Source organism: Macaca fascicularis, chromosome 14, assembly GCF_037993035.2.
Source record: "Macaca fascicularis isolate 582-1 chromosome 14, T2T-MFA8v1.1".
Taxonomy (NCBI): domain Eukaryota; kingdom Metazoa; phylum Chordata; class Mammalia; order Primates; family Cercopithecidae; genus Macaca; species Macaca fascicularis.
Genome location: NC_088388.1, coordinates 52,044,138 through 52,067,824, shown reverse-complemented (window position 1 = coordinate 52,067,824; position 23,687 = coordinate 52,044,138). Strand labels below are relative to the sequence as shown.

Genomic DNA, 23,687 nt, shown 5'->3' with positions numbered 1-23,687 from the left:
ATCTGTTGAATGAACAGAAGGAAATTGTCACTCCAGCCTATGACCTAGTGGGAACACTTTCGGCCATCTCTCTTAATTCCTCTCTTTCCTTTATTTCTCCTACATGAGTTACCAGTTTTCGTCAATTCTACTTCTGAGATACTTTTTGTGGCCCTATCCTCTGCATTCCCACTACCATTGCCCAAAATTATAGTCATTTAAACTTCCTACCTTTGTTTCCTATTCTCCCACCCCAAGTCTTTTCTTCTCTTTAGTTCAACTTCCATGTGGCCACTGGAGTTACCTTTCTAAAGCTCAAAAAACATCAATCCTTTTTATTAAAAATATCAATAGTGCATGGCTTTCATGACTTTTCACATCTTGCTTTAATCTATTTTCCCAACTTCATTTCTTACTACTTTTCAGCGAGCACCCTGCCCTCTATGCCAAACTTGAGAAACAGCAAGCTATTTTTAACGTTTCAACTTGCTAGTCACTCTTTCATGTTAATGTAACATTCTACATGCTCATCTTCTGCCTGGGAAATACGTATCAATACCCTTACTCACCCATTGGGATTCAAGTCATATATTACCTCCTCTGTGATGCCTTCCTAGAATCTCCTACACAGTTGTTCCTCTGTGTGCCCACAATACTTTCTATTGACTTTTCCTGTAGCAGTTACATTTTATTGTGTTTATCATTTTTTGCCTTTTTTTTTTTTTTTTTGAGACTGAATCTTGCTCTATCGCCCAGGCTGGAGTGTACCAGCACGATCTTGGCTCACTGCAACCTCCGTCTCCCGGGTTCAGGTGACTCTTGTGCCTCAGCCTCCTGAGTAGCTGGGATTACAGGTGTCTGCCACCACACCCGGCTAATTTTTGTATTTTTAGTAGAGACAAGGTTTCACTATGTTGGCCAGGCTGGTCTTGAACTCTTGACCTCAAGTGATCCACCCACCTTGGTCTCCCAAAGTGCTGGGATTACAGGAGTGAGCCACCACCCTCGGCCTTTTTTGCCATCTTGATCAATGCTGTCCAACAGGAAGATAATACAAGTCACAAATAATTTATTTTTATTGTTTTTTAGAAAGAGTCTTGCTCTGTTCCCCAGGTTGTAATGCAGTGGTATGATCATAGCTCACTGTAACCTCAAACTCCTGGGCTCAAGTGATCCTCCTGACTCAGCCTTCCGAGTAGCTAGGATTATAGGCATATGCTACCATTCCTGGCTAACAGCCACATATAATTTTAACTTTTCTAGTAGGCACATAAAAAATGTAAAAAACCAGATGAAAATAATTTTAATTTTATATATATATATAAATAACTGGCTGCTCTAAGAAATACCATAATAGAATGATTGAATGGCTTTGTTTATGGAGAAACTGTAATCTGTGCACTGTTCTCTACTTTGGATAACTGGAGATTAGCAAATGAGTCAAATGTTTTATTTCCTTAGAGTCATGCCTTTGTAGACACTGACAAGGTTTTTTACACATAGGTGTGGTTGGCTGTGTGAAGTTCTCCCAGTCTAGGGCCGTTCTTTGCAAATCTACCCAGGAGGAGGCCTTACCTTAGAAGCCCAAGGGTGTGCTGATAGAGACTTTAGAGACTTTAGGTGCTATTCTCAAGAAGCACCCCGCAAAGAACAGGGCAAGTCAGAGTCTGGGGCTTACACCTTGGACATGCTATGACCTTAGATAAAATATGTCAAATTAGTCATTCTCATTTCTGGGCATCTGTGGCAGCTCTGTTCTGACTCATGTGCAAAGGGAGTAAATCCCTAAGAAAGAAAGAAAAAGAAAAGAAGACAGGAAAAAGAAGAATAATTTCCAGAGTTCTGTACAGTTACTATTGCTCCCAAATGAACTCCAAACCATGGCAATGCTACCCACAAAAGACAGGCAGAACAATGACCATCTAATGAGATGTGGAAATAAATTGGCCAACAAGCTACTTTCTTTTCACAATGATGCTTGGGAAATTGACAACAGATGGTATCTAAAACGTGTTACAAATACTGTGCCTCTTCTTTCCAAGACCTGGGAGCTCAGTAATACCAGGGCACTTTTAACAATAAACGTCTAGAGGAGATAGTTGAGAACCAGAAAGTCAATAGTCAAGACACAAAGAATAATTTAGAAGATCGAGGGACATAGCAGCTCCATTTTTGTTCCACTTAGATTAAACTTGTAGAATATCTGAGGGTCAGAGCACTCCCTTTTAGATGAAAACCAAACTTATTTCACACATCTCTGAAACACCCAGAACAGATACTGAGGAAATGAAGCCACAGGAACCTGTGTGTACTTGCCTAGACAGGCAATCGATGTACTGATGGAAATGTTAAAACCTTAATAGACCTTAACAGGATTTTTTGTTTTTGTTTTTACTAACAGGCTTTAAAAATATTTTTAAAGTGGACCTATTCTGGAAGCATCTTTGGGTGCAGGGCAAGGCATATATCATAAAATGAACTATAGAGAATACTGCTCTCATTAAAATTTAGTTCACTTGGGAAAAGTTGCCTGTAACTCTGTCTATGCTGAGAGTGAACATCTCTGGTGCATTCTAGACAGCTATGATGGGTTTTCTACAGCAACTACAAAGAAAGTTGTATTCTCATTAGTTTTATCAAAACAAATATTTTTAATGTACTATAGTTACTTTTAAATAGTTTATATTTTCTATTGTCATGCAATCTGTAAAGTAAAGCATGGTGAAAAGAAGGATTAATTTGGTGAATTCCGTGAGGGGTGTGTATATAAGATTCTGGGCCAGGCGTGGTGGCTCACGCCTGTAATCCCAGCACTTTGGGAGGCCAAGGTGGGTGAATCACGAGGTCAGAAGTTCGAGACCAGCTTGGCCAACAAGGCAAAACCCTATTTCTACCAAAAATACTAAAATTAGCCGGGCGTGGTGGCGGGTGCCTCTAATTCCAGCTACTTGGGAGGCTGAAGCAGGAGAATCGCTTGAACCCAGGAAGGTAGAGGTTACAGTGAGCCGAGATTGCATCACTGCATTCCAGCCTGAGAGACAGAACAAGAACAAGACTCCGTCTCAAAAAAAAAAAAAGGCTGAAGGCTGGGCACGGTGGCTCACATCTGTAATCCCAGCACTTTGGGAGGCCAAGGCGGGCAGATCACAAGGTCAAGAGAGTGGTGGTGAGTGCCTGTAGTCCCAGCTACTTGGCAGGCTGAGACAGGAGAATGGCATGAACCCAAGAGGCGGAGCTTGCAGTGAGCCGAGATTGCACCACTGCACTCCAGCCTGGTGACAGAGTGAGACTCCGTCTCAAAAAAAAAAAGATTGTGTATTACTCATTGTGAGGAATACAAAGATGTATAATGACAAGACATAATGACTTGGTCTGGTTTTGGAAGAGGCAAATGTAGCATGAGTAGAAAGATAATGGGGCTTGCCATCAAATCGATCTAGATTTTAATCCCACTTCTGCCACCTAACAGCTATATGTCTTTAGACAAGTTACTTGTCTCACTGAGCCTCAAGCTTGTCTTCTATAGAATTTAGATGAATAGATGAATACTTGCATAGGGTTGCTGTGAGGATAAAGTGAAGACTTCATCATAACTATACTGAATAAGACATTCCCACAAAAAAATATGTGTTAGAAAATGATACATGCCAGAAGAAAAGTGTTTCCTCAGAGCAGTATTTGCATAAAAATGCTTGAACTTGTTTTTTGTTTCTAAAAAGTTATGAAATTCTGAGAGTCATAATAGCCACGTTATGGCCAATATGCTAACCACGTTAAGGGTAGCATATTGGTTTTGGTTTTTATTCCTATATATTTTCTCAATGATATATAGTATCTCAGTGATATATAGTGTCTCCCTTTAGGCTAGAAATTATAATAGTACATTTTTGGCTTGATGTAATTTACCTTCATTTACAAGATATTGTTTTTATAGCATGGATCAAAAGCATGAAGAGTTGTTTCATGTTTGGATAAAATTATAATGCAGTTGATACCAATCAATATTTGGCAGCCCAATTTTCAGGGATCTTGTTGAATAAAGATGGGAAAGGCAGATGAATGAATGACTGATGTCATTACATTTTTCTAGTTTAAACTCTGGTGCAAAATCTTTCACTGCCTTTTATTTAATTACTCACTTTTTGTAGATTTGTTAATTCTCTGAATTCATTTAAGAATGATGGTATATTATGGAAGATTCAAGTCATACAACATGTCCTACCCATGAAATTGTACCATCTTGGAGAGTGATCTATTTTTTTAAAAATCTTCCTCCAGAAAGCACTCTGTCCATTTGTGTGGGTCTGCTGGAGGTACACATTTCATACACATTGACTTGAATCAAATGAGATCCCTTTATGCTCTCAAGTGTACAGCTATTTTTGAGAATCATTTATTAAGTGATTACTTACTATTTATATCATGTTTTCCTCAGAACTAAGTACTACTTTGCTTTTGTACTTATATCAATTGTTAAAATTAAGACGTATGCACAAACAACGAAAAATTTATGAAGTATTTTCTGGAAATAGTGCCTATTTTCTATAGTGATATTACCCTATCAGTACTGATAAACATCATCAGTGGTTAACTTAACTACACGTGTTCTAAGATGCTCCCGAATCCCCCATGCTGAGTTACATCTTCTTTCTAGGTATTCCCTCATCCTGTATTACACTGGCATTGTTTACGTCTGTCTCTCCATTAAACCCTATGTTCTGTGGAATACTGTCCTATTCAAGTTTATATGCTTAGTGTAGTGACAAGCACTTTAAATAAAGGCATTTACCTGATTTAAACAATTTTTAATGACTAAATTAATAAATATGAATACTGTAATCTTTGTTTTGTTGCTTGTGTTCTTTTACAGGTTAGAATTTGGTCCAAAGTTCTTACGTTTGTTTTGGGAGACTATTTTGACCCACTTCTAAGAAGTGTTTCACCTGATCCTGGCTATTTATGAATTTGGCTATTGGACTGGATGGGTTCCAGGCATACAGTGTCTTGCCTCAAGTAGGAGAATGTGACATCCCTGAGGGTAAGAAAGTGTGTTAGCTTTGTGTTCTGTGCCCTCCTCCAGAAATGACAGTACTTGGTGCAAGACTGTGAGCTCATCGAGGCAGAAGCCATGGCATTCAAATTAGTTTCCTGAGCCAGAACTTAACATCTGCCACAAAGTAGGCAGCTCAGTGAGCTTTTGTAGTTTCCAACTGGATGCAGCACTATAACTGCTTTTAGCTACTAACAGGGCCAGGCACTGAAACAAGCTGTAAATCCCCACCGAAAAATCACTCTGAGCCATCCTGGCCCATCCCTAAATACCAACCTGTGCATGCTATTCACCTTGCCAAGAGTGTTCACTCATTTTTGCTTCTCACAAATCCTTTATTTTCTTCCTATGGCTTGCCTGTTTTGAATGACAGCTAAATCCTAATGCCGACTGTTTATACAATGGAGTCCCACGGAGCCCAAAGGTTGTGGTAATATTATTACAGAATTCTTATGATCCTTTTATTATTTTTTAAAATGAACTGTATGAGTCTGGTAATACTATTAAGTGTCCGGCTCGATGAATTTTTCCATGTGTACACAGCCCGGAACGACCACCAGGATCAACACGCAATGTTTCCAGCTTTCTATAGGTTCCCTCGTGCCCCCACCCCTCAGAAGTAAACGTTATTCTAACTCCTGTCACTACCGGTAAGTTTTGTAGGGTATTATTTTGGAGGAAGTGGAAGATGGAATGAATGGGCCCACAGTGCCTTGCGGCTGGATGAGACCCGTGGAGGCTCCAGGGGTCCACAGAGCTCTCCGCTCTCACCGACCCGGGCCACACCTGCCAAGCTGGTAGTTCTCCGAACGGATCCCTCACGCCCAGCATTGGCTGCAGGGCCCCCAGGCCCCACCATAATAGCGCTAAGCACGCCACAACTGCAGCCCCGCTGTCTCCCGCGCGGGCCTCGCCGCCTGCTCCCAACTTTAGGGGTTGGCGCCCCTCCCGCGCGACGGACAGCCGGGCGTGGCCCTGGGCGCGACCCGACTGGACGCCAGCAGCCGGCGGGGGCGCTCCAGGACTCGGGATGTGGGGCGCGGGCCCATTGGCTGAGCATTCCCCCGCGAGCTGGCCGGCCGTAGGGCCCACCTCCCGGCCCTCCCTCCGCACCCCCATTGGCCGTTCGCGTTCCGCTGGCGTCCGCTCCTGCCCCGCTCCCGCCCGGAGGGAAACCGGGTTGGGGGTGGGAAGCTAAAGCAGGGAGGAGGATGAGTGGTCCTCCTGCTAAGGGTGTGCGCGAGAGCCAATCAGAAGCGGATGTGGAAAAGAGGCGCCGCGCCAGCCACTCACATCGCGAGGTGCGGTCGGGGCCGGCTGACGCGAGTGAGGGCCTCAGCCAATGGACGTGCCACTGCCCGTCCGCTCTTCAGCAGCCGGTCGGGGGCGGTGGAAAAGCGAGTGAAGAGAGCGCGACGGCGGCGGCGGCGGCGCAGCTATCGCTGGACAGCCAGTGGGAGAGCGAGGTCTGAGCCTCTGCGTCTAGGTGAGAGGCGGGTGCGCCAACGGGAGCGGCCGGGCTGCGGGCTCCTCCTCGCCTGGCTGGGGCAGCGGCTGCGGGAGCCGGGGCTGCAGGCCGGGCCGAGGTGGGGGCGACGACCAGCCGTCCCGCCCCCGCCCCCGCCCGGGTACGCCCAGAAGTGAGGGCGCCTGCCTCTGCGCGGGTGGTCTCTGCGCCGTTTGGCCCCGCCACCGCCCTTCACGGGGCCGGGACCGCGAGGGGGACGTACGGTGGGGCCTGGTTTGTAGCCGCGGAGCCCGGGGGGCCGCCTGGGGTAGGAGGCCGCGTAGAGGTGGCGAAGGTGGGGCGGGGTAGTTAACCGAGCAGCGGGCTCGCGTGCTTGCTGGAGGGTGGCGGCAAAGGGAGGCCTGTGATTGCAGGATTTCGGGTCTGGGGAGGAGGAAAGTGGTGGGAAATAAGGTGATGCTCTGAAAAGGGTGCTCAGAGAGAAGGCACGGGGCCCGGGAGTCTGGTTGGCCTCTTAGAAGTAAGCATTGATAGGGCTTGGGGGGAGATCAGCTGGGAGTGAAGGGAGGACGGGCTTGGGGTTTGAAGGTGAAGGTTTCTGAAGAACTGGGGACACGTGGATCTGGAGTAAGAGGCACCTACTGAAACCGGAAGGTGGCCGCGAGAAGGTTTTATGTGAGGTGTGGACGGGAGGCTGTTGGACTAGAAGGCATTAGTTGGTCTGTTAGGACAAAGTATACTAGCAGCAAACGCTGTAGATTTATGTGTGGTAGGTGAAGGTTGTGAATCTTTTATGAGTAGTTGAGCAAGAACAGTTGTCTGATTCTGCAGTGTGGGAGAGTAGAGGTCTCAGGTAGTGTCTTGGTTAGGTTTGAAGGTTAATTTACTGCTAGTCGAGGGCCAAACACTGAAAAGTTTTTAATTCTCACTACCGGGGCTGATCCTCCTCCTGCACTCCACCCCTCCTGCCATCCCTGTGACAGTCCATCTCTTTGTTTTGCCTCAGCAGCACAAAAACTCACTCCCTCCGAAGTAATGGCATACATATTGTTTGCTTTTGGCTGCATGGCAGTCAGGAATCCCTTAATTCTTTATATTTAAAAAAAAGTGCTGGTTTAAAGACAACATCAGAAGATACTCTCAGAAAAACTGCCCTCCAGGGGAGTTTCTCAACTGTCATGTTGGGCGTGTGTAATATAACATAAAAATGATGCAAGATCTCTCACAGTAACACAAGTGAGAATTAACGTATAAGTACAATCCTGATGTCTTTTTTTCAAATTAATTTAAAAAGTAAACAGAAACAGGGTTTGCTGTCTCCCAGGCTGGAGTGCATTAGCGAGATCATAGCTCGTTCCAGCCTCAAACTTCTGGGCCCAAGAGATCTTCCCAGCGTGGCCTCTCAAAGTCTTGGGATTACGGGGGTGAGCCACTCTGCCCAGGCCCCGTTATTCCATACATTTTCCATAAAATTATAAATTTATTTATTTATTTATTTATTTAATAAATTTTTTTGTGTGTATGAGACAAAGTCTCGTTTTGTCGTCCAGGCTGAAGTGCAGTGACGTGATCTTGGCTCACTGCAACCTCGGCCTCCCGGGTTCAAGTGATCAGCTCCTGCCTCAGCCTCTCGAGTAGTTGGGACTGCAGGCACATGCCACCACACCGGCTAATTTTTGTATTTTTGGTAGAGACGGGGTTTCACCATATTGGCCAGGCTGGTCTCGAACTCCTGACTTCAAGTCATCTATCCGCCTTGGCCTCCCAAAGTGCTGGGATTACAGGCGTAAGCCACGGCGCCGGCCAAAATTATTCCATAAATTTATCCATAAAAATTCCATATAAATTTTCTGGAGTTCGATTGTGTATTAGGCTTGTTGGGAAATTTATCACCCTTGTGAAGAATTTTGTAGTTAAGTAAATTCAGTTTTGTTTTTTTTTTCACTCAGGAAAGACATAGTATGTATGCATCTCTGCTATTCTATATGAAGCTTTTGGAATTTTTATTTATGGGGTGTGGATAGAGGCTGGAGGCAGAGACTGAGGTCAGAGAAGAAGTAGTAGAAAAGAAGGTGGCCCACTACCATATTTCCAGTGTATTTAAATGGGAGATAGAGTTTCTATTTGAGGATGGGACAAAAGGTTTGTGAAGAGTTAGAGAGTCAAGGACAGAAGCCAAAGAGAGCATTTGTTGTGTAACATGTTTCCTTGTTAACGAGATCAGCAAAGCATTTTAACTAATGGACCATTATTTATGATCTAGAAACAATTTTGTGAAAGTGATTTCTTTCTTAGTGATGCTATTTCCTGTGATCACATTTGCCCTTAGTATAACAATACCTAAGTGCTGAGGCGACTTGGAGTAGAATAGTAATCTGAGTGGTGTGGAGTGAATCAGGGAAGGTTTCCTGAAAGAGGTGAGTTTTGAGCCATCACTAGAAGTTGTGAACCAGAAGTTGGGATGTGGGTTATTAGAAGACATGAGGATGACATTCCGGGAGTTTGTACTTGGTATAAGCAACTATGGACAAGAGTGACAAATTAAAAATGGTAATTGAAGATTTGAATGAAGATTTAAGGGTTTGGAAATCAAGTAAGTCTATGTTGCAGCTTAGCTGATAAATAATTTTTTTATGTTGGTTAGGAGAGAAAATTAACAGTTAATGGATTGGAGATAGGTAATACAGGAAAGAGCATAAAAATATTATTTGATAGTTATAGGAGAATGAAGTGAAAGTAAGGTTATTGAGAGATAGGTTTAACGGTCAAACATATATCATAATCGAAAACATTTTTGAGTCCTGTGCTAGAGTGTATTGATAATAGCAAAATTTATTGGGTGCTACTTTGTGGCCGACACTGTTTTGAACCTTCCAAATATTTATTATATCATCTTCTGATTATCTGTATTTTATAGATGAGGGAGATAAGGCTCAGAGAGATATAACTTGACCAAGCTCACACAGCTAGGAAGGGACAGGTCAGGATTGGCAGAATCAGTCAGTAAACGTTAATTGAGCATCTGCTTGATGCCAGGCACTGTACTAAGTGCTGGGTATTCAACGTTGACAAGAAAATTCAAGTCAGACCTTATCTATTTTCTAGAGATTGTCAGTTTATGTAAGAAGAGCCAGTGAAGAAAGAAAAAGATTAGTTGGAGAGATTTCTATAGATACTGAGGAATACACTAGAGAAACCTGGGATAGAGTTTTAAAGAGGAGGTGGTTAGCAACAAAATATATAGCTGAGAGATTCAGAACAATTGAGAAGAAACCATTGAGTTAAGTAAGAAAAAAAGTTATGTGAATTTAGTCACAAGAAAGCTGGAATAAAGATATTAATGGTTGGGTTGGTAGTTAATTGTGTTTAGTGGCAGGTACTGTATACAAACTTAAATGTTTTCACAGTTATGGTCAGATTCATAGGAAAGATAATGGTATGGCCCTTTGTAATGTTTTAATCTTTGACTGGAAAGATCATGGATGCTTTAAAATGCTTGTACTTTTTAGTATTTTTTCAAATTTTAAAAAATGAGTGAGGCTGAGGCAGGTAGACCGCTTGAGCTAAAGAGGTCAAGAGCAGCCTGGGCAACATGGCAAAACTCCTCTCTACCAAAAAAAAAAAAAAAAAAAAATTAGTTGGGCAAGGTGGTGTGCGCACCTGTAATCCCAACTACTTGGGGGGCTGAGGTGGGAGCCTGGGAGGTTGAGGCTGCAGTGAGCCTTGATCATGCCACGGTATTCCAGCCTAAGTGACAAAGTGAGATCCTGTCTAAAAAAAAAAATAAAATAAAATAAAGAGTGAGCATTATTTTTATAATTAGTGGGGACAAGCATTCAACTGAAATGAGTGAATAGTCAGGAAAATGTGGGTTGGCTAGTCTGAACTTGGGGTAGGAGAGAAGATAGTCTTATTTCAGTCCCTACTCCGTAAGAGCCACCTTGGTAGGTGTGTTCCCATCTTGGAAATGACTGGATTGTCACTGATGGAAACTGAAACTGTATGTACTGAAAGATGGTATTTGCTTAATCTGAAGGATCCAGTTACTAACTAACACACCCGAATGGTGGAGATACAGTCTTGGCTTTCCTGAACATTTGTTTTCTTAAGAGTTTAATACATGAATTTAAAGTTTAAAAAAACCCAACAAACCACTGATAGAATTGTGTCATTTTAACTGTTTCTTTTGGCTTTATATCCTTCTTCTTCCTACACATTAGTTCTATAGTTCCTCTCATCAGTGGGTTTGTAATAGGCTTAGAGTTTCAGTTCAGTAAGACAAAATGAAAGTGCTGGATTTAGATAGAGCTGATCAACTTAAACACTTATAACTTCACCATTGTTTTGGTTCTCAATTGAAGGGTGGAAACAGACTTCAAGAAAATAAGCTTTTCGTATTCAAAGAATGATACCCAAACTAGTAGGATTTGCCCTAGGATCAATACAGACTTATGATAGTCTCCTAAACAGAGAGGAAAGAGTTGCGTAAATTAATCTAGCTTTTAGTTTAATTTCACTTAGCCCATAGGGATTCTGAGAAGAAATGATATTAATGTGATTCCTATTTCATCTAGGCACTGTACCATAATCCTTCAATAAATTATCACATTTGATTCTCATATAATTTCTCTAAAATGTGAATACCATATTACAGATGAGGAGAATGAGACTCAGAGAAGTTAGTAACTTTCCAAAGTTGGAGAGTTAAAGGGACATGGCTAGGATTCAAACCTTTCTTTGTCTAACTCCAAAACTCATGCTTGTGAAACTAGTAGCAAAGAGGACTGATTTATACCTTCAATTGAAAAAAAAATGCCACAAGCCTTAGGTGTTTAGTAACTATTTGTTACCTTAGAAGGTGAGACTCTTGCTCTCAGTGTTTGTGCTCTGTGACACTGCCTGTAAATAAATGACAGTGATTTTTTGGTGTCTCATAGGATATCTTATATTTTCTTGCTTTAGAGATGGATGTTTTCCATCTCTAAATTCATATTTTAGAATTTTTTGAAGATGTCTTGTCTGTATTTACTTCAAAATATTTGTGAAATGGATACTATGTCTTAAATGTATCTCAAAATTGATGAAGCCTGGCATATACATATAGTTTTCACACATAAGTATCTTACCAATTTGTTGTGTACTTTTTCTTCCTAGGCTTCCCCATCTTATCCTATTATTTAAAAAAAATGATTTAATAAATAATTGAAATGTATACTACCAATAAAATAACTAATTATCTTTTGTTAGTTAACATTATAGTGTAGAGAAAAGCGTTATGATGGAGAAAATTCAAATTGGGTCGGGCGCAGTGGCTCACGCCTGTAATTCCAGCACTTTGGGAGACCGAGGTGGGCAGATCATAAGGTCAGGAGTTCGAGACCAGCCTGGCCAATATGGTGAAAACTCCATCTCTAGTAAAAATATAAAAATTAGCCAGGCGTGGTGGCACCCACCTATAGTCCCAGCTACTCGGGAGGCTAAGGCAGAATTGCCTGAACCTGGGAGGCAGAGGTTGCAGTGAACCAAGATTGCGCCACTGCACTCCATCCTGGATGACAGAACGAGACTCTGTCTCAAAAAAAAAGAAAGAAAAAGAAAGAAAGAAAATTCAAATTGAACTGTGAATCGGTAGATCTGAGCTTTAATTTTTGTTTTGTTAGCTACTTGAAGTGTAACTTTAGGCAAGTCACTTCCCCTCTATGGGCTTTAGTTTCTTCATCTGTAAAATGGAGGGGAGAAGAAATTTTAAACCCGTCTGCCTTGAATGGGTTGTATGCCTTCTTTCTAATTAAAAACATAGATGCCTTAGATGTCTTTCTTAAAAACCGTATTACTGCATTTTACAGTATTTTCTTTTCTCTTCATCTTCCTTCTTTCCCTTCTTAATTTATTAGAGAGGATAAATTATTTTTGGTATCCTACATTTACCAGGACAGCATATCTTAGGAAGTAGGGACCCAGAAAATAATGAATGAATATATGTTTTATTTGAGCTAATGAAAAATTATTTAAATAAAGTACCGTCAAAAAGATGTTGAAGTTTCATTGAAAAGTAGTTCTACCTAAAGAATGAAATGTGTTTTAGTAAAGTTCAATTTGTCTACTCTGTATTGGATAGACGTACAAAGAAGAAAACCCTTGAACTTGTGTTTAAGAAGCCCTCTAGTAAGAGAAGCAAACTTCTGTAAACTTTGTATTATGGAAAATCGACAGCGATAATACACACATCACCAACTTTTAAGAGTTACCAACTTGTGGTCAGTCTTGCTTCATCCATACCTCCACCCACTTCCCTCTTTATTTTGAAGCAAATCCCTAGACTTTTTTTTTTTTAACCAGTTATTACCATGCAGTGTGATAAGTATAATAATAGACATGTTAATCCAAGTGAGGTGCAAATTTGTTCATATAAATGTATTTTGGACGAGCGTTATACTGTTCTGGGCACGAGAAATTAGATATAGTAAGCTACTGTAGGGCAGGGATAATATAATTGAAGAGACTATGTACATATGTGAAACAGAATGTAGCAACACTGAATCATGTGCCAAAATTGGTGGTGGAGACTCTTAAGTGGGAACTGACATTATTTTAGAATGAAAGTAGAACTTAAACAAGTGGCAATAGAGAGAAAGAACATTTAGGAGTAAGGTGAGGGTAATCACGTGGATAAAGCATGCACTTAGAAAATCTAACTTTGGCTTCATAGAATAAGTTATATCTAACTCTGCATCTCTCTCTCTTTATCTTGTAGACCACTACAACATGTAATTGGCATAGTGTAGATGTTACATCAGAACTTGAACTAAGCCAATTGCTGTAGTAGAAATTAGGACACACTCCTTTGTGAATATATCTCTGTTTGTGGTTAATTTTTTGGCACATTCTGTTAAAAAGCCTTCTAAATATCTTAATACCACATGTATTAATGGATCCATTCTTGTTAGAATGTTTGTGGGTTTGTGCCATCAGCTTTGGTGTGCAGTTGTGTGTGTGTGTGTGTGTGTGTGTTTAATTTAAATGTTAACTATTTGACAATTTTAAGATTTTTTGAAATACCTAGTTTAGATCATTCTTGTCTTACATGAAATTTTTTCCAGAAAAGTTGGCATGACATTTCATGAGAAATCCTTGAATTTAGGGAATTGTTATCATTATAGCTTATTATTTTGAAGTATTCTGAGAATAAAATCTTAAAGTATATTCCCTAATGCAGAAATTGCTTGTCAAAGGTCATGAACTTCTCTGAGCATCTCCTCAAAGTGTTGTGCCGTCTCATCAGAAAAATGTACATTCAGATATCCTTGGAGTCTGTGGATTCTGGCTTAATAATTTATTCTTTAATATGTAGGCAGAAAGCATACTGCTAAAATTCAACTCAGTTATCTTTCTGTGTGTTCTGCTTGCCTTTTACAAACAAGTGTTTTTAATTATTAGGAGTGATAAAATGATAAAGCTTATTATTGCAAATGCCTAATTAAAAAATTAGACTAATTCTTAATTGAATTCTTGGGGAAAAACAAGCTGTAGCCAGTTTAATAAATAGGAATTATTTCACTGAAGATTTTGGAATAAGCGTGTGGTACTTTATTTAATGGCTCCTGTCCATCCTGTATTAGCAGGAAGTAGAATATATGACATATGAATGAATAAATGCATAAATACCTTTTTCCCCCCCCGAAGTAAAAACTTTGACTTACTGTGTCCTTAGGCAGTTAAGATCTGTGGAGGAAAAGATCTGCTAAAGTATTTTGAGGTTCACATCTGTGTTGGAACAACCGGAAGTAATGCAGGAGCTTAGAAACCGTACTTTATTTAATGGCTCCTGTCCATCCTGTATTAACAGGAAGTAGAATATATGACGTACGAATGAATAAATGCATAAATACTTTTTTTTTTTCCCCCTAGAAGTAAAAACTTTGACTTACTGTGTCCTTAGGCAGTTAAGATCTGTGGAGGGAAGGATCTGCTAAAGTATTTTGAGGTTCACATCTGTGTTGAAACAACCGGAAGTAATGCAGGAGCTTAGAAACTGTTTTTGGCTGACAAAAGATTGATTCTCACTGGAGCCCTGAGATACAAGTGCTCATCGTTCACTTAGTTTGAGGAGTGGCCCTAAATGAGTTTCTTAGAAATACATGGCTTTAAAAACTTGTGGATTATAATTAAAATGTAATTATGATAATGATTGTTAGCATAAGCAGAATTCTCAGGAGATAGGAACAGGTGAATTAGCTGGTAATGGGACATTTGACCCCACAGAGCTGTGCACACACTGTTCCAAGTTCAGTGAATATTAGGTGAATTGCTTTAAAGTGATACCCTTGTGACCTGTTGGAGTTAATAATTTTTCAAGTACCTAATCTACTAGTAGGAAACAACTTATTCCAATACATAGTAGTAGAAATACAGACTGTGTGAGCCAGAAGAGATTTTAGCAATCAGTGATCTGGCCTCTCCTTCAGTGAATTTAAAGAGTGACCAGAGAGGTTGACTTGCCTAAGGTCTGTTGGTTATGGCAATCCCAACAGCGTTGTTTCTCATTACCTGATTTTTGGTAAGTCTATTGTGCTTATTTATTTTGGCTGTCTTTTCATTCTGGATCTCAGTATTTGGAGAAGGAAGTATATTAACACTAGGATTTTTAGCATGGTAACTAAGTTATTGATAAATTGGCTAAGAATTTCCTGAACTGTTATACCATAATGTTTTTACTTTGCCGTCATATATTCCTTCCATCTTTAACATAATCATAGTTACAAGATTTATTGGGGTAGGTGTTTTAGGAGCTTAATTCCATTCCATAGTTGGAAACAGATATTAAGAATCCACAATTCTTAAAACATTTTCATCATGCTTTTTTATACCTTTCTGGGGTGATCTTTGCCCAACAGCATTTAGTTGCAAGCTGTGTCTATGAACTTGGCATAGTTTTAAAAATAAACTAGGAAAAGATTTTTGAGAAGAGAATTTGTTATGGGATTTAGTCATTTAAATTCATTCTTAAAAGCTGTTTTTTCCCCACTCAAAACTAGACACTGGAAGGATCATTGACATCCAGGTTCAAAGAAGTTACTACTTACATGACTGATTCCGATTCTGAGTTCTTTTGCCACATTTGGTTCATGTGGAAAGGTTGGCTGGGGCTAAGACTTGCCCCGTACATTAGCGACGTCATAGCCAGAGTGAGGACCCTTAGAACAGTGCCTGTCGAGCTTTTTTAATCCTAGCCTTTTAGCTGAGTCATTCTTTAGCTCAATAATTTCTACTTTCTAATGGAATAATTAGAAATAAAAATGTTTTATTCTAATGGAATAATAACAATTGTAAAGGTATAAGCATTTTTTGGGAAGAGCGATATGGATGGTTCTTAATTGAGTCACAAAAAATATACTTGTCATAAAGTCTAGACTAATTAGAAAACTGCAGGCCTCAAATCTTGGTGATGGAACTGTATCAGTATATTCTCTACAGTTATAATAAAATAACTAAAAACTAAATTGATAATGATGAGCCAAACCTAATGGTAATTTTTAATTAAAAGGTAAGAATAATGACAATTGAAAATGAAGACCAACTAAAGACAACACAGTTTCATTGATGGCAAGTGCCCCTCTTGAAAGTTACAGACTTCTACGTTTTGAGTGTGCATACGTGGTAGGAGCTTCCAGCATTGCCAGTTGCAGCAACTGGACATACTAGTGGAATACAAATTGAAGTTTTACATTGTAGTAAAGTCCTCATTTTTGCAACTCTTAATAACTAGCTTAGTAGTTTATTCGTAAGTAGCTTTATGGATTAAAGGAAGGTCATGTTTTCTTTTTCTTTTTTTTGAGACTGAATCTTGCTCTGTCGCCCAGGCTGGAGTGCAGTGGCGCAATCTCGGCTCACTGCGAGCTCCGCCTCTCGGGTTCATGCCATTCTCCTGCCTCAGCCTCCCTAATAGCTGGGACTACAGGTGCCCGCCACCATGCCTGGCTAATTTTTTGTGTTTTTAGTAGAGACGGGGTTTTACTGTGTTAGCCAGGGTGGTCTCGATCTCCTGACCTTGTGATCCACCCGCTTTGGCCTCCCAAAGTACTGGGGTTACAGGCATGAGTCACTGCACCCGACCAGGAAGGTCATGCTTTCTAAATCATTTACAGTCCATCAGGAGTCTTGGCCCTTTCTTGGAAAATCATTAGTTTTGAAGGCTGGTTTAGTAATCCTTGAGCTTCTCATGAGCATTGTTTTCCTAGCCGTGTTGGGAAATTTATGAAGGGCGGGGCTTAGATAGAATTTAGTGAGTTTTTGTTTTGTTTGTTTTTAACCTCAGGACATTTGTAGTCTTTGATATGCTAATACACATCTTTAATCTCTTTGGGATAAGGCATACACTTCCCATTTACCTTTACAAATGCTGCCTTAAAGAACTGAGTCCTGTTTTTAGGTTCAGCCTTGAGAACAGATTCAGAAGGCAGCAATAAGAAAGTGACACAAGAAACAGAGAGAGAAAATACAGCATATATATGAAGCATACATAATTTACCTGTGTTAATTTCGGGTGAAGCTGTGTGTAGTGTATATGTAGTGTTCAGGGTAAACATAGTACATTTTCCTATAACATCAGTTTTACTCAGTAATTTGAAATATTTTATATAAATCTTTAGGTATATCGTGAAGTCAAATTTTATAAATTTTTAAGCAAAAAAGATATTGCAATTCTGTTATAAAAGTTTGAAAAGCTCTGTCTTTGGTAGTACACTTAAAATATTAGTATATCTTTGTATATTGGAATACTATGTTTCACTTCTCTGAGTCTGAAAGTATTAGGATTACAATTTCATGTCTTAATATGAAAACTTTTTATTAAGGTAAAAAGTATTATTAAGGTAATAAAAGTATTATAATTATATAATATATAATATAAAAGTATATTATTAAGGTAATAAAAGTATTATTAAGGTAAAAAGTATTATTAGGTAAACAATAGTTTACCTAAAAAAAGAGTCATATATGACTTACGGGAATTCTTTTATTTAAAAAACTGTTTTCTTCCCCTAAAAGAAAATTGAATACATGTTTTTGCAAGCAGCAGACTGTTTTTTTTTTTCCCTCCAATTTCACTAACTTTACTAATTGTTAGAACTGTTTACTTCTTTGTTATTTTGGGTGCTTCCTCCTGTTTGTTATTCAGTGTTACCAAGCCGTGTGTTAACAAGAACACAGCCCACCTTCTGTAGGCTTTATAGTAGAGAAGTTACCCTACTGGTTCTAGCCTTAAGGACAGAAACAGAAACAAAGGAAAATGTATATTATTGAAAAATTTGTTTTCTGATCAGCAGATAATTTTAATGCTACAAAACTGACATTTCCTCTCTGATAGAGTAGAGTTTGACTTTTTAAAGGTGTCTTTATGTTTGATTTTTACATCACTCAGAGGAATTCTGAATCTTATTTTTCTCAGTGTGTAACATTTCCTAGGATAGTAAGATCCTAGAAGCATTTTAACTCTTGTCAAAGTGCCATGCTTAGGGAACAGCATCACTATATGAAACAGTTGTATAGTGGCCTAAGAACTCATGAATGTCTTTAGATTCCTTAGTACCAAGAAGTGCCTTAGGGGGGAAGTATTGGGGAAAATAGGATATAGACAGTTAAATATTGGTAAATCAGTGCTTGTGTAGGCAAACAGAGTGGCCATTATATCTACTTCAATGGGTACTTACCACAGGGTTGGACACTAGCATCTTTTATTGAAAAAAGAAATGTTAACCGGGATGCTACAGCTAATCTTTATTTGTGGAAAATGCTCAATAAGCCTTAATTTTTGAAAAAGGAGAAAGGAACCCACTGTTATTATGAGCTTGACTACACTAAATGGTACAGTTTAGGTATGCATTTTGGCTCTTTTTTTGTTGCTTATAGATTTCTTTCAGGTGAGGTTTTCTTTTTTGAGATAGGTTCTCGCCCTGTTGCACAGGCTGATCTCAAACCCTTCACCTCATGCGATTCTTCTGCCTCAGCCTCCCAAGTAGCTGGGCACACAGTTGTGTGCCACTGTTCCTGGCTCAGATGATGTTTTCTTTGATGTTGAGTCTGTCTTAGTCCATTTGTAGTGATATAAAGGAATACCTGAGGCTGGGTAATTTATAAAGAAAAGAGGTTTATTTGGCTCACAGTTCTCCAGGCTGTACAAGAAGCATGGCATCAGAATCTGTTTCTGGTGAGGGCCTCAGGAGGCTTCCACTCCTGGTGTAAGGTGAAGGAGAGCAGGCATCACACAGTGAGAGAGGAAACAACAGAGAAAGAGGAGGAGCTGCCAGGCCTTTTTCAGCAGCCAGTTCTTGTGGCTGAGAACTGAGCCAGTTCTCACTTAAGAGTGAGAATGCTTAGTGGCACCAAGCCATTCATGAGGAATCTGTCCCCATGACCCAAACACCTCCCACCAGGCCCCACCTCCAACATTGGGAATCAGATTTCAACATGAGACTTGGTGGGACCAAACAAACCATGTCTAAACCATAGCAGTCTTAATCAAAACATTAAGTGATGACTACAGTTACCAAAATATAGTAGAAAAAACACTGGATCATTGGTTTTCAATATGTTTCAGATGGGAATCAGAAAATCTTAATGGATATACTTAGCTCGAGGCTTCTTCGTAGTCTAACTTCTGTAAAACAAGTTGTCTTGCTTTTGACTAGAGTTGTGTCAACTCCAGATGGTAATGCTGCAGAACTTTGCTCCTTAGTTCAGCTAAAACCGGGTTCAGGAGTTCATAGTTAATTGAACGTGGGAAAGTTAATTGAACATGGGAATGTGAAATTACTGTTCAGTAGATGAGGTTATTGGGTAGACAGAATATTTCAAAGTGTGAGGTCCATGAGTCCATATTTTTAAAATGGGTTTTGAGTGGCTAAAAAAATATGCAGTAAGAAACAACTCTTTGTTGTACCATAGACCTGTGAAATAGGTCCAACATGGGTTGGTGGTTGACAGTCTCAAGAGTAACAGGCAGTTACTTTACTTGATGCTCTTTGTGACAGACTGTATTTTCTAAGGATGGTTGCAACAGTATTTCCCATTGCACATGTGTGAGCTTGTACATACCCTAACTGTTCTCTCATTCTGAGATGCGATTTAAGTCCCTTGAATTTGTTCAGTCTTGTGAATCACTTGTAGCCAATAGAATGTGGCAAAAAATTACACTGTATGACTTCCAAGGCGAGGTCAGAAAAGGTGAGAGAGCTTTTGCCTAGCTCACAAGAGTACTGGTCTTTAAGTCATTAGCAGCTTTGTAAGCATCTGACTAGTCTGAGGTCCCCATGCTATAAGGAAGCCCAGACTATCTCACTGGGAAAATCAAAGAGGCTAAAGTCCGGAGCTAGAACCACTCAGCCAGAATTGCTTAGCTGAGCCCTTTCCAAATTGCTAACTCATAAAAATTGTGAAAGAAAATAAAAAATGGTGGTTGTTTGAAAACACTGTTTTAGAGTGATTTTGTTACCTAGTGATAGGTAGCCAGAATACTACTGTCCATTCAACACTACTATCCCATCCATACTTTTAAATTCTCTGCTTTTTTTTTTTTTATTATTATTGTTGTATGAAGTTTTTGAACAAAGTAGTGGGCAAGAGTTTCTCTGAGTTTGTGACAGGATTATATTCTGTGCTCTTGTTCACTTGTAGTCTTTTCTGCAAAATAATGCAGCCCAAGCCTCATCCCTGCATATCTTAATGGACTTTCCTTTTAGAAATACAGATTTTAAAAAGTATATACCTAGAAAAAGGCTATAGGTAATGTCATCCTTTTGCATTCAGCCTCTGGCATATCTATATTTCTGAAGCCTGGCATTAATTTGTTGTTTTGTTTATGAAGATATTATTGTATCAAACAAGCATTTATTGCCCGTTTTACAGTGTTGTGCCAGTAACAATAGTAGTAGTGAAATCATAGACAACGAATATTTAGACTGTACTGCTTTCCCATTGATGTCTTTCTCATTTATACTTCATTTTTCTGAATGTTTGTGGAATATTGGAAATCACTGTTTAAAACAGAGGTTGGCAAACTATGGCCTGCAAACTGTCTTCCTGTTTTTTTAAAGTATTATTGGAACACAGCCACACCCATTCATTTATTTATCATCCATGGCTGCTTTTGTGGTACAGTGGCAGAGCCGAGAAGTTGTTGCTGAGATTGTATGGCTCACAAAGTAGAATACTTGTTAGTTGGCCCTTTACAGAAACCTTTGCCAGCTCCTGGTTTAGACTATTTCTCAGTTGATTATCCTTTTTACTTTTTTAGTTTTTTACTTTTGAGGCAGGGTCTTACTCTGTCACCCAGGCTGGAGTGCAGTGGCGCTATTAAGGCTAACTGTAGTCTCGACCTCCTGGGCTCAAGTGATCCTTCCACCTCAGCCTCCCAAGTAGCTAGAATCACAGGTGTGCACCACTACTCCTAGCTTATTTTTGTATTTTTTTTCAAGATGGGGTTTCGCCTTGTTGCCAAGGCTGGTCTCAAACTCATGGGCTCAAGCAATCTGCCCACCTTGGCCTCCCACAGTGCTGGGATTGTAGGCATGAGCCACTGCACCTGGCCAGTTCCCCCTTTTAAAGGACATTTGAAGTTATTTTTTCTTTTACTTTTAAAGTCATGCAATCTAATGAATATTAAAAGATTATTTAACTTAACTTTCTATCTGCTGCTAGAATTTCTTTCAGTACTCCTACCATGTGGTCTTCCAGCCGAAAGGGATAAGATAATGAGATAAGCAGAATTAGTTAAATAATTAATGACAACCAGAGCGGAGGCTCACGCCTGTAATCCCAGCACTTTGCAGCACTTTGGGAGGCTGGGGCAGGTGGATTTTTTGAGGTCAGGAGTTAGAGACCAGCCTGGCCAAGATGGTGAAACCCCGTCTCTACTAAAAATACAAAAATTAGCCAGGTGTGGTGGTGGGTGCCTGTAATCCCAGCTATTTGGGAGGTTGAGGCAGGAGAATTGCTTGAACCTGGGAGGCGGAGGTTGCAGTGAGCCGAGATCACGCCACTGCACTCCAGCCTGGACGACAGAACAAGACTGTGTCCCCAAAAAAAAAAAAAAAAAAGAGTTAATGACAAAGCAGCCTTGGATATGGCTGTGTTAAACACAGGAATTGCACCTGATTGGGAGTAAAAAAGAAAAAAAAAACAGGTGAAATATTAATATTTTGTTCTTTGTCCATTTGCTCACCCCACTGTCTCTCCTTTGGTAAGTTTTTTGTTTTTTTAAACAATTTTTCATAGAGATGGGGTCTAGCGATGTTGCCTAGGCTGGTCTCGAAATTAAACAATTTTTCATAGAGATGGGGTCTCGCGATGTTGCCCATGCTGGTCTCAAACTCCTGGCCTCAAGCAATCCTCCTGCCTGGGCTCCCAAAGTGCTGGGATTACAGGCGCGAACAGCTGTGCCCAGCTTCATTGGTAGGTTTTGATTTAGAAGAGCCAATTTTAATAGAAAAAAACAGGTAAATGGGCCAGACTTCCAGGTATAGCTATAGGTGGTAAAATTTTTAGGCAACTGGATTTAATGGTTAGATATTCAATTTGAGACTTTCCGTTGCAGTACTTAGTTTCCCTAAATAAATGTGTAGCAGCTAAAACATGGAACTAAGAGGCCTTACAAACATACCTGTTGTTAGTTACTGGGTTTGTACAATAAATGATGATACAGAAAGATGCATACGAGCAGAGCCAGTCTAGACTTGACTGCAGTACTATATTGAGTATTGTACTATATTTGTATATTCTATGTAGTTTATTGCTTTGTGAACATAGTGAACATTGTGAACGAGGTGAATCTCACAGGAGATAGAAGAAGGTACATCGAATCCCAAGATCAACATTATCTCAAGAGGGAGAATAATTTTTCACACTCCATTCAAGAAATCCATCCTGTTAGCATCCTGTGAATTATTTGTTTCATACATAAGTAACCATGTAATGTTTTTAGTACATTTTCCATCTAATAAAGAAGTGAAATGAATTTAAGTAATAAAGATTAGTAAAAGAAGGAAAATATAGGTTGAGCAAAACATTAAAAATTTTTAGACTATTTCTGAAATCTTACAGATCAGACTGACAGCTGAAGGACCATACTGAATCATTATCATAGAAGTAAAGGGAAGATGCATGAGGAAATGTAATTGTCTACCCAGTGTTTTGTGTTTAACTTCACAAAAATGCTATGAGGTGGAGTTGGGTGGACTGGGTGTTTTATCTGTATTTTAAAGATAAAGAAACTGCGGACCCAAACAGGTAAGCAAGCTCAATAGCAAGGTAAACAGGTAAGTTTAGATTCTAACCTAAACCTGCTAGACTCGGTGCCCCAAGGATTTCTGCTGTGTCTTGGCACCGGGTTATCTGAAAGGCTTATTTCTATGAAGGGCCTACGTTATCTAGGAAGGAGCAGTTTATAAGCTGGGCCTCATTTCATTCAGTATTGAAAATGTTTTCACTAAATATTTAGTTTCCTAATAGCTCACTAGTCTGTGTACTTTATTGCTTTGTGAACATGGTGACCATTTAAGTTTAAGGCATTTAAGTTCCAATGCATATTTTCAAACTGAAGTGATACATAGGATTACCTTGGTATAGGTATTTGTAGAAACATGTTTGAATTTATTATTAGTCTTAAGCGAGACTCCAAAACTTCTTACCTTCTACCTTACCTTATTACCTCTACTGCCCTGGGGGTTTTTTGTTTCTAGTATTTCAATAAAAGATTCTCTCTAGGTAAGATTCTCTCTGTGGGTCAGGTAGGGTGGGGTTGGAAATAAATCTTTGATATGTGCATCTTACCTGAAAATGTTGTCTTTTTATTCAAATTGATAGTGTCAATTAAATCTACCTAGAACATGGTCTTCTGAGTAGTGTTCTAAGGTTGACAGTAGACCACTTATCTTTTCTCTCTCTTATTGGCTGCCTCTGGAAATGGCCCTCAGGGAAATCCTGGTAAAGTCTAATTGCCTTTAGATTTTAACTACCTGATTTTTAATTTTTTTTTGAAATGCAAATGCAAGGTCTCACATATTTGTTATTGAACCCAGCCAACTGGTACCTTCATAGCACATACAGAGAGAAAAAAATATATTCCCAATAAGACATGTCCAACTGTCCAGATAGTGGTGACATTTTCAGCTTGATATGGTAACATGGTCATGACCT

At 39.7% G+C, this 23,687-nt stretch overlaps 1 protein-coding gene across 3 annotated transcripts in view; it reads left to right on the top strand.

Annotated features, from left to right (window-relative positions):
* The first annotated feature begins 6,400 nt into the window (after positions 1-6,400).
* The window catches only part of FAR1 (fatty acyl-CoA reductase 1), a 64,988-nt gene continuing 47,701 nt past the window's right edge, over positions 6,401-23,687 (top strand). For 2 of the 3 annotated variants that reach the window (XM_005578560.4, XM_015435043.4), the window contains exon 1: positions 6,401-6,515. The gene's annotated coding sequence lies outside the window, so the exon portion shown is untranslated. Of the gene's footprint in view, positions 6,805-23,687 lie in introns of all 3 variants that reach the window. The other variant, XM_074014225.1, reaches the window with a different exon arrangement.